The following is a 16,875-nucleotide window of genomic DNA, read 5'->3' on the forward strand; positions in this document are numbered from 1 at the left end:
AGAGAATTGTTGAAGATTTGTTGGCAGAAAACTTCCCTGATATTGTGAAAGATGAGAAGATATCTATCCAAGATGCTCATCGAACTCCACATAAGGTAGGTTTTAAAAGAAAGTCATCGAAACATATAATCAAACTTGCCAAAACCAAAGATAGAGAATTTTAAGTGCAGCTAGGGATAAATGAAAAGTCACCTACAAAGGAGAGTAAATAAGAATAAGCTCAGACTACTCGGCAGAAACCATGTAGGCAAAAGCAGTAGGATGACGTATATAAAAAACTGAAGGAAAAAAATTGCCAGCCAAGAATCATACATCCAGCAAAACTGTCTCTCAAATATGAAGGTGAAATTAGGATATTTCCAGATAAATAGAAGCTTAAGGAATTCATAAAAACCAAACCAAAACAACAATACTAAAAGGAGTTCTTTAGTTGGTAAATCAATAATATCAGGTATCAACCCAAGACTAGAACACTGGACAGAACAATCAGATGGTAACCCAGACAGGGAAATCACAAAAATAAATCACGATAAAAAACACTCAAAACAGGGAAACAGTGATGCTATTATGTAAAAGGAGACAACATTAAAACAATAAAGAGGCACTAAGAGCTGTAGACATAGATCTTTCACATGGAGAGGAAGACAAGGCGATATAAAAAAAATAAAAGTTAGGTTTAAATTTAGAAAAATAGGGGTAAATATTAAGGTAACCACAAAGGAGACAAAGTATCCTACACATCAAAATAAAATACAAGAAAAAAATAGAGACTCAGCAGAAACAAAATCAACAACAACAAATAAGAGGAAAAGACAATATATAAAGATGAACTACTCAGTACAAAGAAATTAAGAGGGAAAAAGAAACTCAACAAAACACAAAAAAGACATTAAAATGACAGCACAAAATTCATACTTATCCATAACTACGGTGAATGTAAATGGACTAAATGCACCAATAAAGAGACAGAGAGTGGCAGAATAGATAAAAAGACACGATCCGTCTATATGTAGCCTACAAGAGACACACCTTAGACTTAGAGACACAAACTAAAACTCAATGGATGGAAAAAAATATATCAAGCAAACAACAATCAAAAAAGAGCAGGAGTGGCAATATTAATTTCTGACAAAATCAAGACTTTAAAATTAAATCCATCAGAAAGGACAAGGAAGGAAACTATATAATGATTAAAGGGACAATACACCAAGAAGATATAACCATATTAAATATTTATGAACCCAACGACAGGGCAGCAAGACACCTAAAACAAATTCTAACAGCACTGAAAGTGAGATAGACAGCTCCACAATTATAGCAAAATTCAACAAACCACTTTCGGTGAAGGACAGGACATCCAGAAGTAAGCTCAATAAAGACATGGAAGATCTAAATTCCACAGTCAACCAACTTAACCTTATAGACATATACAGAACACTCCACCCAACAGCAGCCAAGTATACTTTCTTTTCTAGTGCACATGGAACATTCTCTAGAATAGACCACATATTAAGTCATAAAGCAAGCCTTAGCAGAATCCAAATCATCGAAATATTACAAAGCATCTTCTCTGACCATAAGGCCATAAAAGTGCAAATCAATAACAGAAAAAAGCAGGGAAAAGAATTCAAACACTTGGAATCTCAACAATACCCTGCTCAAAAAAGGCCAGGTTATAGAAGACATTAAAGATGGAATAAAGAAATTCATTAAATCCAATAAGAATGAAAACACTTCCTATCAACCTTTGGGACACAGAGAGAGCAGTGCTCAGAGGTGAATTTATATCAATAAATGCATACATACAAAAAGAGGAAAGGGCCAAAATCAAAGAATTATCCCTACAACTTGAACAAATAGAAAGAGAGCAACAAAAGAAACCCTCAGGCACCTGAAGAAAACAAATAATAACAATTAGAGCAGAATTAAATGAAATAGAAAACAGAAAAACAATTAAAAGAGTTAAAAAGACCAAAAGCTGGTTCTTTGAAAAAATCAACAAAATTGATAAACTACTGGCCAAACTGACAAAAGAAACACAGGAGAGGAAGCAAATAACCTGAATAAGAAATGAGATGGGCGATATTACAACAGACCCAACTGAAATTAAAAGAATCATATTAGATTTTACAAAAAATTGTACTCTAACAAATTTGAAAACCTAGAAGAAACGGATGAATTCCTAGAAACACACTGCCTACCGAAACTAACACAAAGAAAGGTAGAACAACTACATAGACCAATAACAAAAGAAGAGATTGAAAAGGTAATCAAAAAACTCCCAACAACAACAAAAAAGCCCGGCCCAGACTGCTTCACTGCAGAGTTCTACCAAACTTTCAGAGAAGAGTTAACACCACTACTACTAAAGGTATTTCAGAGCATACAAAAGGATGGAATACTCCCAAACTCATTCTATGAAGCCAGCATATCCCTGATACCAAAACCAGGTAAAGACACCACAAAAAAAGAAAATTACAGACCTATATCCCTCATGAACGTAGATCCAAAAATCCTCAACAAAATTCTAGCCAATAGAATTCAACAACATACCCAAGAAATAATTCACCATGACCAAGTCGGATTCATATCAGCTATGCCGGGATGGTTCAACATTAGAGAAACAATTAATGTAATCCATCATATAAATAAAACGAAAGACAAGCATCACATTATTTTATCAATTGATGCAGAAAAGGCATTTGACAAAGTTCAACACCCATTCATGATAAAAACTCTCACCAAAATAGGAATAGAAGGAAAATTCCTCAACATAATAAAGGGCATTTATACAAAGCCAATGTTCAACATTATCCTAAATGGAGAGAGTCTGAAAGAATTCCCCCTGAGATCAGGAACCAGACAAGGATGCCCTTTATCACCACTCTTATTCAACACTGTGCTGGAGGTCCTAGCCAGAGCAATTAGGCTAGATAAAGAAATAAAGGGCATCCAGATTGGCAAGAAAGAAGTAAAATTACCTCTATTTGCAGACGGCGTGACCTTATACACAGAAAACCCTAAGGAATCCTCAAGAAAACTATTGAGACTAATAGAAGAGTTCAGCAGAGTATCAGGATACAAGATAAACACACAAAAATCAGTTGGATTCCTCTACACCAACAAAAAGAACACCGAAGAGGAAATCACCAAATCAATACCATTTACAGTAGCCCCCAAGAAGATAAAATACTTAGAAATAAATCTTACCAGAGATGTAAAAGACTTATACAAAGAAAACTATAAGACACTACTGCAAGAAACCAAAAGAGACCTACATAAGTAGAAAAACATACCTTGCTCTTGGATAGAAAGACTCAACATTGTAAAAATGTCTATTCTACCAAAAGCAATGTATAGATACAATGCAATTCCGATCCAAATTCCAACGACATTTTTTAATGAGATGGAGAAACAAATCACCAACTTCATATGGAAGGGAAAGAGGCCCCAGATAAGTAAAGCAATACTGAAAAACAAGAACAAAGTGGAAGGCCTCATTCGACCAGATTTTAGAACCTATTATACCACCACAGTAGTGAAAACAGTCTGATACTGGTACAACAACAGATACATAGACCAATGGAACAGAATTGAGAATCCAGATATAAACCCATCCATATATGAGCAGCTGATATTTGACAAAGGCCCAAAGTCAGTTAAATGTGGAAAAGACAGTCTTTTTAACAAATGGTGCTGGCATAACAGGATATCCACTTGCAAAAAAATGAAACAAGACCCATACCTCACACCATGCATAAAAACGAACTCAAAATGGATCAAAGACCTAAATATAAAATCTAAAACAATAAAGATCATAGAAGAAAAAACAGGGCGAACATTAGGAGCCCTAATACCTGGCATAAATAGTATAGAAAACATTACCAACAATGCAGAAGAGAAACTAGACAACTGGGAACTCCTAAAAATCAAACACCTATGCTCATCCAAAGACTTCACCAAAAGAGAATTTATACCCGGAAAAATTTTTAGCTATGACATTTCTGATCAGTGCCTGATCTCTAAAATCTACATGATACTGCAAAAACTCAACTACAAAAAGACAACCAACCCAATTAAAATATGGGCAAAAGATATGAACAGACACTTCACTAAAGAAGACATTCAGGTAGGTAACAGACACGTGAGAAAATGCTCACGATCGTTAGCCATTAGAGAAATGCAAATCAAAACGACAATGAGATTCCATCTCACTCCAACAAGGCCAGCATTAATCCAAAAAACACAAAATAATAAATGTTGGAGAGGTTGTGGAGAGACTGGAAAACTTATACACTGCTGGTAGGAATGTAAAATGATACAACCAATTTGGAATTCGATTTGCCACTTCATTAAAAAGCTAGAAATAGAAGTACCATACGATCCAGCAATCCCGCTCCTTGGAATGTATCCTAGAGAAATAAGAGCCTTTACACGAACAGATGTACGCACAGCCATGTTCATTGCAGCGCTTTTTACAATAGCAAAAAGGTGGAAGCAACCAAGGTGCCCATCAACGGATAAATTATGGTATATTCACACAGTGGAATACTACTCATCAATAAAGAACAATGATGAAACCATGAATCCTTTCACAACATGGAGGAATCTGGAAGGCATTATGCTGAGTGAAATTAGTCAGTTGCAAAAGGACAAATATTGTATAAGACCACTATTATAAGAACTTGAGAAATAGCTTAAACTGAGAAGAAAACATTCTTTTGTGGTTACAAGAGGGGGGAGGGAGGGAGAGTGGGAGGGGGCATTCACTAATTAGATAGTAGATAAGAACTGCTTTAGGTGAAGGGAAAGACAGCACACAATACGGGGAGGTCAGCACAATTGGACTAAACCAAAAGCAAGTAAGTTTCCTGAATAAACTGAATGCTTCGAAGGCCAGCGTAGCAGGGGCAGGGGTCTGGGGACCATGGTTTCAGGGGACATCTAAGTCAATTGGCATAATGAAATCTATTAAGAAAACATTCTGCATCCCACTTTGAAGAGTGGTGTCTGGGGTCTTAAACGCTAGCAAGCAGCCATCTAAGAAGCATCAATTGGTCTCAACCCACCTGGAGCAAAGGAGGATGAAGAACACCAAAGACACATGGTAATTATGAGCCCAAAAGACAGAAAGGGCCACATAAACCAGCGACTACATCATCCTGAGACCAGAAGAACTAGATGGTGCCTGGCTATAACCGATGACTGTCCTAACAGGGAACACAACAGAGAACCCCTGAGGGAGCAGGAGAGCAGTGGGATGCAGACCCCAAATTCTCATAAAAAGACCAGACTTAATGGTCTGCCTGAGACTCGAAGGACCCTGGTGGTCATGGCTCCCAGACCTTCTGTTAGCCCAAGACAGGAACCATTCCCAAAGCTAACTCTCCAGGCAGGGATTGGACTGGACAATGGGATAGAAATTGATATTGGTGACGAATGAGCTTCTTGGATCAAGTAGACACATGAGACTATGTTGGCATCTCCTGTCTGGAGGGGAGATGAGAGGGCAGAGGGGGTCAGAAGCTGGCCGAATGGACAGGAAAATAGCGAGGGGAGGGAAGGAGTGTGCTCTCTCATTAGGGGGAGAGCATTTAGGAGTATATAGCAAGGTGTATATAAATTTTTGTATGAGAGACTGACTTGATTTATAAACTTTCACTTAAAGCACAGTAAAAATTTTAAAAAAAGATGAAACGGAATGCATAAACATCAATATCCTAGGCATTAGTGAGCTGAAATGGACCAGTACCGGCCATTTTGAATCAGACAATCAAATGGTCTACTACGCTAGGAATGACAACTTGAAGAGGAATGGCATTGCATTCATTGTCAAAAAGAACATTTCAAGATCTATCCTGAAGTACAAAGTCATCAGTGATATGATAAAATCCATGTGCCTCCAAGGAAGACCAATTAATACAACTATTATTCAAATTTACACACCAACAGTAAGGCCAAAGATGAAGAAATTGAAGATTTTTAAAAGCTTCTGCAGACTGAAATTGATCGAACATGCAATCAGGATGCATCGATAATTACTGGTGATTGAAATGCAAAAGTTGGAAACGAAGAAGAAGGATCAGTAGTTGGAAAATATGGCCTTGGTGATAGAAAGGATGCCTGAGGTCATATGATAGAATTTTGCAAGACCAATGACTTCTTCATTGCAAATACCTTTTTTCACGAACATAAACAGCAACTATACACATGGACCTCACCAGATAGAATACACAGGAAGCAAATCAACTACATCTATGGAGAGATGTTGGAAAAGCTCAATATCATCAGTCAGAACAAAGCCAGGGGTCGACTGTGGATCAGGCCATCAATTACTCATATGCAAGTTCAAGTCGAAATTGAAGAAAATTAGAACAGGTCCACAAGAGCCAAAGTACGACCTTGAGTGTATCCCATCTGAATTTAGAGACCATCTCAAGAATAGATTTGACACACTGAACACTAATGATCAAAGACCAGACAAGTTGTAGACATTATATGTGAAGAAAGCAAGAGGTTGTTAAAAAGACAGGAAACAAAAAAAGACCAAACTGGATGTCAGAAGAGACTCTGAAACTTGCTCTTAAATGTCCAGCAGCTAAAGCAAAAGGAAGAAATGATGAAGTAAAAGAACTGAACAGAAGATTTCAAAGGGCAGCTTGAGAAGACAAAGTAAAATATTATAATGACATGCGCAAAGAGCTGGAGCTAGAAAGCCAAAAGGGAAGAACACGCTCAGCATTTCTTATGCTAAAAGAACTGAAGAAAAAATTCAAGCCTCGAGTTGCAATAGTGCAGGATTCTATGGGGAAAATATTAAACGACTCAGGAAGCATCAAAAGAAGATGAGAGGAATACACAGAGTCATTATACCAAAAAGAATTGGTCAGTATTCAACCATTTCTAGAGGTAGTATATGATCAAGAACCGATGGTATTGAAGGAATAAGTCCAAGCTGCACTGAAGGCATTGGTGAAAAACAAGGCTCCAGGAATTGATGGAACATCAACTGAGATGTTTCAACAAACAGATGCAGCACTAGAAGTGCTAACTTGTCTATGCCAAGAAATTTGGAAGATAGCTACCTGGCCAACTGACTGGAAGAGATCGATATTTATGCCTATTCCCAGGAAAGGTGATCCAACCGAATGAGGAAATTTTTGAACAATATCATTAATATCACTCGCAAGCAAAATTTTGCTGAAGATCATTTAAAAGCGGCTGCAGCAGTGTATCGACAGGGAACTGTCAGAAATTCAGGCTGGTTTCAGAAAGGGACGTGGAACCAGGGATCTCACTGCTGGTATCAGATGGATCCTGGATGAAAGCAGAGAATACCAGGAGAAATTTGGAAGACAGCTACCTGGCCAACCGACTGGAAGTGATTCATATTTATGCCTATTCCCAAGAAAGGTGACCCAATCGAATGTGGAAATTATTTAACGATATTGTCTTAGTTATCTAGTGCTGCTATAACAGAAATACTATAAGTGGATGGTTTTAACAAAGAGAAATTTATTCTCTCACAGTCTAGTAGGCTACAAGTCCAAATTCAGGGCATCGCCTCCAGGGGAAGGCTTTCTCTCTCTGTTGGCTCTGGAAGAAGGTCCTCTTCATTAATATTCCCCTCGTCAAGGAGTTTTGGGGACCAAAGGACACGCTCTGCTCCCGGTGCTGCTTTCTTGGTGGTATGAGGTTCCCATGTCTCTTTGCTAGTTTCCCTTTCCCCACTCCCCAGGGAAACTCCCTTTACATTGGATCAGGGATGTGACCTGGTAAGGATCTTATAATCCCACCCTAATCCTCTTTAACATAAAATTACAATCACAAAATGGAGGAGAACCACAGAATACTGGGAATCATGGCTTAACCAAATTAATACACACATTCAATCCATGATATTCTATCCTTTGGCCCCTAAAAAATCATATTCTTGCAACATGCAAAACATATTCATCCCATCATATCATAGCAAAAATCTTAACTCCAAGTCCAAAAATCCAAAAATCCCTCTTCATCTGTGAAATCTAGAATACAAGTTATCTGCTTCCAAAGGCATAATGGCAGAACAGGCACAAGCTAGACATTTTCATTACAAACAGCAGAAACTGGAGGAAAAGAATGCATAACAGGTAAGAAGCAAGTCAGCAGAACACATTACATCAGCCCTCAAGGCTGTGAAAATAATCTTCTGTTCTCTGAGACAATTTACACAATGGTCCTGCCCTCTAGACTCTAGTTATTGGTCACACTCTCCGGATTCTGAGTGGAGGTCCCTTGACTCTGGGCTTTAGCTTCGCCTTCCAGGCCCACTGGGAAAGCAACTCTGCTTCCTTGGCTTTAGGTGCACCATTTTGTTTTTCCATCTGAGTGGCAACTCCACCCTTAGAAACACTGGAGGCCATGGCTCCACCCTTTGAAACCCCAGAGGTCCAGGCCATACCTTTTGAGACTGAGGCAGCTCGGTTTCCTGTGTTCCTTGTCTCTTCAGTTTCTGCTTCCTGGTTTCTTGGCCTCTCAGCTCCTCAGGCCTCACACCTGTATCTGCCCTGCTGGGTAAGTTTTCCAAAGCTCAGTAGCTCCACCGATAGGTGCCCTGAGGCATCCCACTCCACCAGGAAACCCTCTGCACACAGGCACTCAGCTCTCTTGCTCCATGGGTCAGCTCCAGCACTATCTTTTGCTGGTCTCCTGGTTCTGTTGCTGCCACTTCTCTGTCGCTGCTGCTCCTGTATCCATTCACAGTTTCAAAACCGCTTGCACATTTTAGGTATCTGTTAGAGCAGTACCCTACTCTCTCGGTACCAAATTCTGCCTTAGTCACCTAGTGCTGCTATAACAGAAATACCACAAGTGGATGGCTTTAACAAAGAGAAATTTATTCTCTCACAGTCTAGTAGGCTACAAATCCAAATTCAGGGCATCAGCTTCAGAGGAAGGCTTTCTGTCGGCTACGGAGCAAGGTCCTTCTCATCAATCTTCCCCTGGTTGAGGAGCTTCTCAGGTGCAGGGACCCCGAGTCCAAAGGACGTGCTCTGTTTCAGGTGCTGCTTTCTTGGTGGTATGAAGTCCCCACGTCTCTCTGCTAGCTTCCTTTCCTTTTATCTCTTGAGAGATAAAAACTGGTGTAGGCTACACCCCAGGGAAACTCCCTTTACACTGGATCAGGGATGTGACCTGGTAAGGGTGTTACAATCCAACTCTAACCCTCTTTAACATAAAATTATATAAAATTAAGTGGAGGACAACCACAGAATACTGGGAATCATGGCCTAACCAAGTTAATACACATATTTTTTTGGGGACATGACAAATATCATTAATATCACACACAAGTAAAACTTTGCTGATGATCATTCAAAAGTGTCTGCAGCAGTACATGAAGAGTGGAGTGCCAGAAATTGAAGCTGGATTCAGAAGAGGACGTAGAATGAGGAATATCCATTGCTGATGCCCGAAGGATCTTGAACAAAAGCAGAGAATACCAGAAGTATGTTTCCTGTGTTTTACTGACTATGCAAAGGCATTCAACTGTGTGGATCACAACAAATTACGGATAATACTGTAAAGAATCTGAATTCCAGAACACTTAATTGTGCTCATGAGGAACCTGTACATAGATCAAGAGGGAGCTGTTTGAATAGAACAAGGGGATACTGCATGGTTTAAAGTTGGGAAAGGTGTACATCAGGGTTCTATCCTTTCACCATACTTATTCAATCTGTATGCTGAGCAAATAATGTGAGAAGCTGGACTATATGAAGAAGAATGGGGCATCAGGATTGGAGGAAGACTCATTAACAACCTGCGTTATGATGATGACACAACCTTGCTTGCTGAAAGTGGAGAGGACTTGAAGCACTTACTGATGAAGATCAAAGACCACAGCCTTCAGTATGGATTCCACCTCAACATAAAGAAAACAAAAATCCTCACAACTGGACCAATGAGCAACATCATGATAAACAGAGAAAAGATTGAAGGTGTCAAGGATTTCATTTTACTTGGATCCACAATCAACAGCCACGGAAGCAGCAGTCAAGAAATCAAAAGACGCATTGCATTGGGTAAATCTGCTGCAAAGAATCTCTTCAAAGTGTTGAAGAGCAAAGATGCCACTTTAAGGACTAAGATGTACCTGACCCAAGGCAAGGTGTTTTCAATCACCTTATATGCATGTGAAAGCTGGGCAATGAATAAAGGAGACTGAACAAGCATTGACCCCTTTGAATTATAGTGTTGGCGAAGGATACTGAATATACCACACACTGCCAGAAGAATGAACAAATCTGTCTTGGAAGAAGTACAGCCGGAACGTTCCTTAGAAGGATGGCGAGACTATGCCTCACATACTTTGGACATGTTATCAGGAGGGATCAGTCCCTGGAGAAGGACATCTGGCTAGGTAAAGTAGAGGGTCATCGAAAAAGAGGGAGGCCCTCAATGAGTTGGACTAACACAGTGGCTGCAACAATGGGCTCAAGCATAATGATTGTGAGGGTGGCGCAGGACTGGGTAGTGTTTCGTTCTATTGTACATATAGGGCCGCCATGAGTCTGAACCGACTCGATGGCACCTAACAACAACAGAACAGCCTCATAGGGTTTCCTACACTATAATCTTTACAGGAGCAGATCATCAGGTCTTTTCTCCTGCAGATTGGCTGGTGGGTTCGAACTGCTGACCTTTCAGTTAGCAGCCGAGTACTTAACCACTGTGCCACTAGGGTTTGTTTTAACTAGAATACAGTATTTATGTGATGTTTCTTTTGTCTTTAGTCTTACAGATTCCAGTCAAAACACCACTTTCTAAAGTTAACTATGTCAGCATCTTTCCCCCTCATCCCTTTCAATGAAGTATGTTATACATTTGTAATACAGTTAGATTCATTTGTCACAGGCTGTATTCCATCCTAGGATCCACTGACTTTCTGATTGATTTTTTAAAATTTGCATACATTAAGAGTCACTTTTTGATATAAAGTTCTATGGGTTTTGCCAAATACACATGGTCATGTATCCACCAGTGCATTACCCAACAGATTACACTATCTGTTTTGGATTGAATTGTGTCCCCTCAAAACGTGTGTCCACTTGGCGACGCCATGATTTGCAGTTGTGTGGTTGTTCACCATTTTGTGATCTGATGTGACTATCCTATGTGTCGTAAATCCTACCTCCATGATGTTAATGATGCAGGATTAGAGGCAGTTACATTAATGAGGCAGGACTTAAGCTACAGGGTTAGGTTGTATCTTGAGTCAATTTCTTTTGAGATATTAGAGAATCAAGTAGAGAGGAGAAGGACCTCACACCACCAAGAAAGAAGAGCCAGGAGCAGAAGGCGTCCTTTGGACTCAGAGTCCCTGCAATGCCTCTAGACTAGGGGAAGATTGATGACAAGGACCTTCCCCCAGAACCGACAGAGCGAGAAAGCCTTCCCTTGGAGCTGGCACCCTGAATTAGGACTCCTAGCCTCCTGGGTTGTGAGAGAATAAATTTTTCTTTGTTAAATCCATCCGCTTGTAGTATTTCTGTTGTAGCAGCACTAGATAACTTAGACAGATGGCATATGAATGAAATCATACACTATGTAGCCTTTCTGGTCAGGCTTCTTTCACTTAGCAAAATGCATTTAAGACTCATGTATGCTGTGGCATGAATTAGTAGCTCATTTCTAACCCTAACCCTAGCATTCCATTGTATGGATGTACCAGTTTGTTTATTCATTCAGTTACCAAGGGACATCTTGGTAGTGTCCCATATTTGGTAATTATGAATTAACCTGCTATAAATGTTCATGTGCAGGTTTTTCTATGGACATAAGTTCACAAATCAGTTGGGCAAATACCTAGAAAAGCAACTGCTGATAAATCTATGTTGAACTTTATAAGAAACTGCCAAACTATCTTCCAAAGTGGCTATACCATTTTTCATTTCCAGCAGCAATAGGGATTCCTGTTGTTCTACATCCTTGCCAGCATTTGGTATTGTTCAAGTTTTTTGGATTTCAGTCATTCTTAATAGGTATATATACTGTGGTATCTCATTGTGGTTCTAACTTGCTGAAGCATAACACAATTGTGAGGATGGCACAGGACCAGGCAGTGTTTCGCTCTGTTGTACAGAGGGTCGCTGAGTTGGAACTGACTGGACAGCACCTAATAACAACAACAATGACAAATGATGCTAAGCATCTTTTCATATGATTATTTGCCATCCCTATATTCTCTCTGGGGAGATGTCTGATCAGATCTCCTCCCCCCACCTTTTTAAATTGGGTTATGTGTTTTGTTATTGTTAAGTTTTAAGACATCTTTACATATTTTGGATACAAGTCCCTTCTCAGATATGTGTTTTGCAATTATTTTTTTCCTAGTCTGTGGCTTTTCTTTTCATTCTCTTAAGAGTGCCTTTCATACACAAAGCAATTTTTAAATTTTGGTAAAGTCCAATATATCTTTTTTTTAATTTCATGGATTGTGCTTTTGATGTCATGCTGAGAACTCTGCTTAATCCAAGGTAACAAAGACTTTCTCCTGTTTTATTCTATAAGTTTTATAGCTTTATATTAGGTCTATGATCCATTTCCAGTTAATTCTTGCATAAAGCGTACGGTAGATGTGGCATTAAGTTTGTTTTTTGCATGTACCACACCAAACCCACTGCCACTGAGTCGATTCCGACTCATAGTGACCCTATAGGACAGAGTAGAACTGCCCCATAGGGTTTCCAAGGCTTTAAGTCTTTAGGGAAGCAGACTGCCACATCTTTCTCCCATGAAGTCTCTGGTGGGTTTGAACCGTTGACCTTTTGGTTAGCAGTCAAACACTCTAACCATTTGTGTCACCAGGGCTCCTACTGAGGTTGGTTGGTTTTTTCTTTCTGCATATAGACATACAATTTTACTGGCATTGCTTGTTGAAAAACTATCCTTTCTCCACTGAATTGCCTTCACACATTTGCCCAAAAATCAGTTGACTATATATGTGTGGGTCTATTTCTGAGCTCTCTATTCTGTTCCACTGTTGTATGTGTCTATCCTTTTGCCAAAATCACACTTTCTTGATTACTGTAGCTTTAAAGTAAGTTCTAAAATAGGGTGATTTGAGTACTCTGACTTTTTTCTGCCACAATTGTTTTGTCTGTTCTAGTACCTTTGTCTTTCTGCATAAACTTTAGAATTAGTTTGCTGATATCTACAAAAAAATAAAACTAAAAAACTTGCTGGGATTTTAACTGAGATTGCATTGACTCTATAGACCAAATTGGGAAGAACTGACATAACAACACTGAATCCTCTAATCCACGATCATAGAATGTCTTTGCAATTATTTTAATCTTTGATTTCTTTCATTAGTGTTTTGTAGTATTCTGTACACAGATTTTGCACATATATTTTAAGATTTATGTTTAAGTACTTAACCTAAGTCTTTTTTTTTTTTTGGTGCTAATGGAAATGGTATTGTTTTCTCAATTTCAAATTTCAATTGCTTGTTGCTGGTATATAGGAAAGCAATTGACTTATGTATATTGACCTTGTATTATGCAACCTCATTACATTTCCTTGTTAGTTACATGAGCTTCTTGTACATTCCTTGGGGATTTCTACATAGACAATCATAATGCTTGTGGGAAAGTACAGTCTTATTTTTTACTTCCCAATGTATTTCTCCATTATTTCTTTTTCTTACTGCACTAGCTAGGATTTCCAGAAGGATATTGAACAGGATTGGAGAGGGAAAATCCTTGTCTTGTTTCTGATCTTTCAAAGAAAGCTTCTAGCCTCTCACCATTAAGTATGATGCTCACTGAATGCTTTTCACTTATTAGATTGTCTCCTTCTATTCCTAATGATTTGAGATTTGTTATCATGAATGAGTAATGAATTTTGTTAAATGCTTTTTTTGTGGTAGCTTAGGTTTATTTTAGATCTTTCTTCTTTTCTATGCATTTATTGCCATACATTTCTGTCTGAGCACTGTTCTAATTACTACCTGAAAATCTGATAAGTTCTATATTCATTTTCATTTAGTTCAAAATATTTTTTTAAATTTCCCTTGAGACTTCTTTGACCCATGTATCTTTAGAAGTATGTAGCTTAATTTCCAGATATTTGAGTCTTTTCTAACTATGTTTTTGTTATTGATTTCCAGTTGATTCCATTATGGTTCCGAGTACACAGTCTGTATGATTTTAATTCTTTGAAATTTGTTGAGCTTTGCTTTATGGCCCATAATGTGGTCTGTCTCGGTGGATGTTCTTTGTGCAATTCAGAAAAATGTATATTCTACTGTTGTTGGGTAGATTGTTCTATAGATATGAATTAGGTCAAATTGGTTGATGTGTTAGTCAGGTCATGAATATTCTTACTCATTTTCTGCTTGTTTAATCTATCAGTTACTGAGAGAGGAAAGGGTTAGTATTAAAGTCTCCAACTATAATTGCGCATTTGTCTATGTCTCCTTTCATTTCTATCAGCTTTCGCCGCATACATTTTGACATTGTGTTGTTAGGTGCTACACATTTAGGATTGTTGTGTCCTCTTGGAGAAGTGATCCATTTAATCATTATACGATGTGGCTCTTTAAATTTTCCTTGTTCTGAAGACTGCTTTGTCTGAAATTTATGTAGTTTCTACTATTTTGATTAGTGTTTACACGGTATTTCTTTCCCTATTCCTTAACTCTTAACCTATCTGTGTCATTATATTTAAAGTGGGCTTCTTGCAGGAAACATAGAGTTGGATCTTGTTTTTCTCTTATTTTATCCAATCTGACAATCTCTGTCTTTTAACTGGAATGTTTAGGCCATTTAAAGTGACTATTGATATAGTTAAGGAGCCCTTGGGGTACAAACAGTTAAGCACTTGGCTGCTAATTAACTGGTTAGTGGTTCAAACCCACCTAGCACCTTCACGGGAGAAAGACTTGGTGATCTGCTTCTGTAAAGATTACAGCCAAGAAAACCTTATGAGAAAGTTCTACTCTGTCACATGGGGTCACTATGAATCTGAACTGACTCAACAGCACCCAGCAATAACAACAACACTGGTACAGTTGGATTTAAATCTACCATCTTGCTGTTTTCTATTTGTTGTATTTGTTCCTTATTTTCTGCCTTCTCTGGTTTTCACTGAATATATTTTTTAATGATTCCATTTTATCTGTTTTCTTGACTTATTTATATTTTAAAAAAATTTAGTAGTCTCCCCAATGTTTACAATATACCTTTTAAGTAATCTAAGCCCACTTTCAGATAATTCTATATCACTTCATGTGTAGTACAAATATCTTATAACAGAATATTCCTAGTTTCCCCCTCTATTCCCTGTCATGCTGTTGTCATTTATTTTACTTTTACATATGATATATGCACTAAACATACTGTTATTTCTTTAAAGTGAATTACAATTTAGTGCAATTAAGAATAAGGAAAAATAAGATACTGCATTTTATTTTCATTTATTAGTTTTCTTATACTCTTTAGGTAGATGTAGTTTTCTGACCTGTATCATTTTCCTTCTGTCAGAAGAACTTCATGAAAATTTTTATGAGCGAGTCTTTATTTCTCTTTGTACTTTTAAAGGATAATTTTGCTGGATATAAATTCTAGGTTGGTAGTTTTTTTTTTCTTTTAACACTTTAAAGTTTTCATTCCACTGTATTCTTGTTTACATCATTTCTGAAGAGAAGTCTGGTGTAATTCTTATCCATGTTTCTCTGTAGGTAAGGTGTTTTCTACCTCTTTGGTTTTCTGCAGTTCAAGTATGATATGCCCAGGGGTGTGTGTGTGTGTGTGTGTGTGTGTATGTGTGTGTGTGTGTGTGTGTGTATGTGTGTATGTGTTGGGAGGAATTAATCCTGCTTGGTATTCTCTGAGCTTCCTGAATCTGTGGTTTGGTGTCTGTCACTAATTTTGGAAAGTTCTCCATTATTTCTTCATATATTTCTGCTTAGTTCTCTCTTCTCCTTCTAGAATTCCTATCATGCATATGTTATAACTTTTGATATTGTTTCACAGTTCCTGGATATTCTCTTCTGTTCTTCCTTCCCCTCACACATACATTTTTTTTCTTTGCATTTTTGTTTGGGTAATTTCTATTGACCTATCTTGACATTCACTGATTCTATTCTGAGATGTGTCCAGTGTACTGAATAGCCTGTCAAAGGCATTCTTCATTTCTGTTATCGTGTTTTCAATTTCTAGCATTTTCTTTTGATTTTTTCTTATATTTTCCAACTCTCTGCTGGCATTATTTATTTTGTCTTTCGCATTGCCTCTTTTCCATTAGACCTCTTTAAATTATTAAATTATTATTTAAAATTTTCTTTCTGGTAATTTCAACACTTGTGTCATATCTGAGTCTGGTTCTGATGCTGCTTTGTCTTTTCAAACTGTGTTATTTCTTGATGTGGGGCATATTTTGTCACTTTTGTTGTTGAAAGCTGGATATGTTGTACGGACAGTAGGCAGTGATATAAATAAGACTTCAGTGTAAGATTTATGAGTTGAGCTATCTTTGATGCTTATTCTGTTTATGGGTTTTTTTTTTGAGGCGTATACTCCTTAGAATGCTCAGAATGCTCCTTAGAAGCAAGGATGGTGAGACCACATCTTACATACTATGGACATGTTGTCAGGAGGGATCAGTCCCTGGAGAAGGACATCATGCTTGGCAGAGTACAGGGTCAGCGGAAAAGAGGAAGACCTTCAACGAGATGGATTGACACAGTGGCTGCAACAATGGGCTCAAGCATAACAATGATTGTGAGCATGGCGCAGGACCAGGCAGTATTTCATTCTGTGGTACACAGGGTCACAATGGGTCAGAACGGACTTGACAGCACCTAACAACAACAAACGAGAAACCAAA

At 38.2% G+C, this 16,875-nt stretch overlaps 1 protein-coding gene across 10 annotated transcripts in view; it reads right to left on the reverse strand.

Moving 5' to 3' along the window:
• The window catches only part of TMLHE (trimethyllysine hydroxylase, epsilon), a 153,346-nt gene that overhangs the window by 77,329 nt on the left and 59,142 nt on the right, over nucleotides 1-16,875 (reverse strand). Inside the window, exon 1 of one of the 10 annotated variants that reach the window (XM_064277841.1) lies at nucleotides 8,444-8,466. The exons of the other annotated variants lie outside the window; for them this stretch is intronic. The gene's annotated coding sequence lies outside the window, so the exon portion shown is untranslated. Of the gene's footprint in view, nucleotides 1-8,443; nucleotides 8,467-16,875 lie in introns of those variants that run through there. 10 annotated transcript variants of the gene reach the window in all.

Source organism: Loxodonta africana, chromosome X (genome assembly GCF_030014295.1).
Source record: "Loxodonta africana isolate mLoxAfr1 chromosome X, mLoxAfr1.hap2, whole genome shotgun sequence".
Classification (NCBI taxonomy): domain Eukaryota; kingdom Metazoa; phylum Chordata; class Mammalia; order Proboscidea; family Elephantidae; genus Loxodonta; species Loxodonta africana.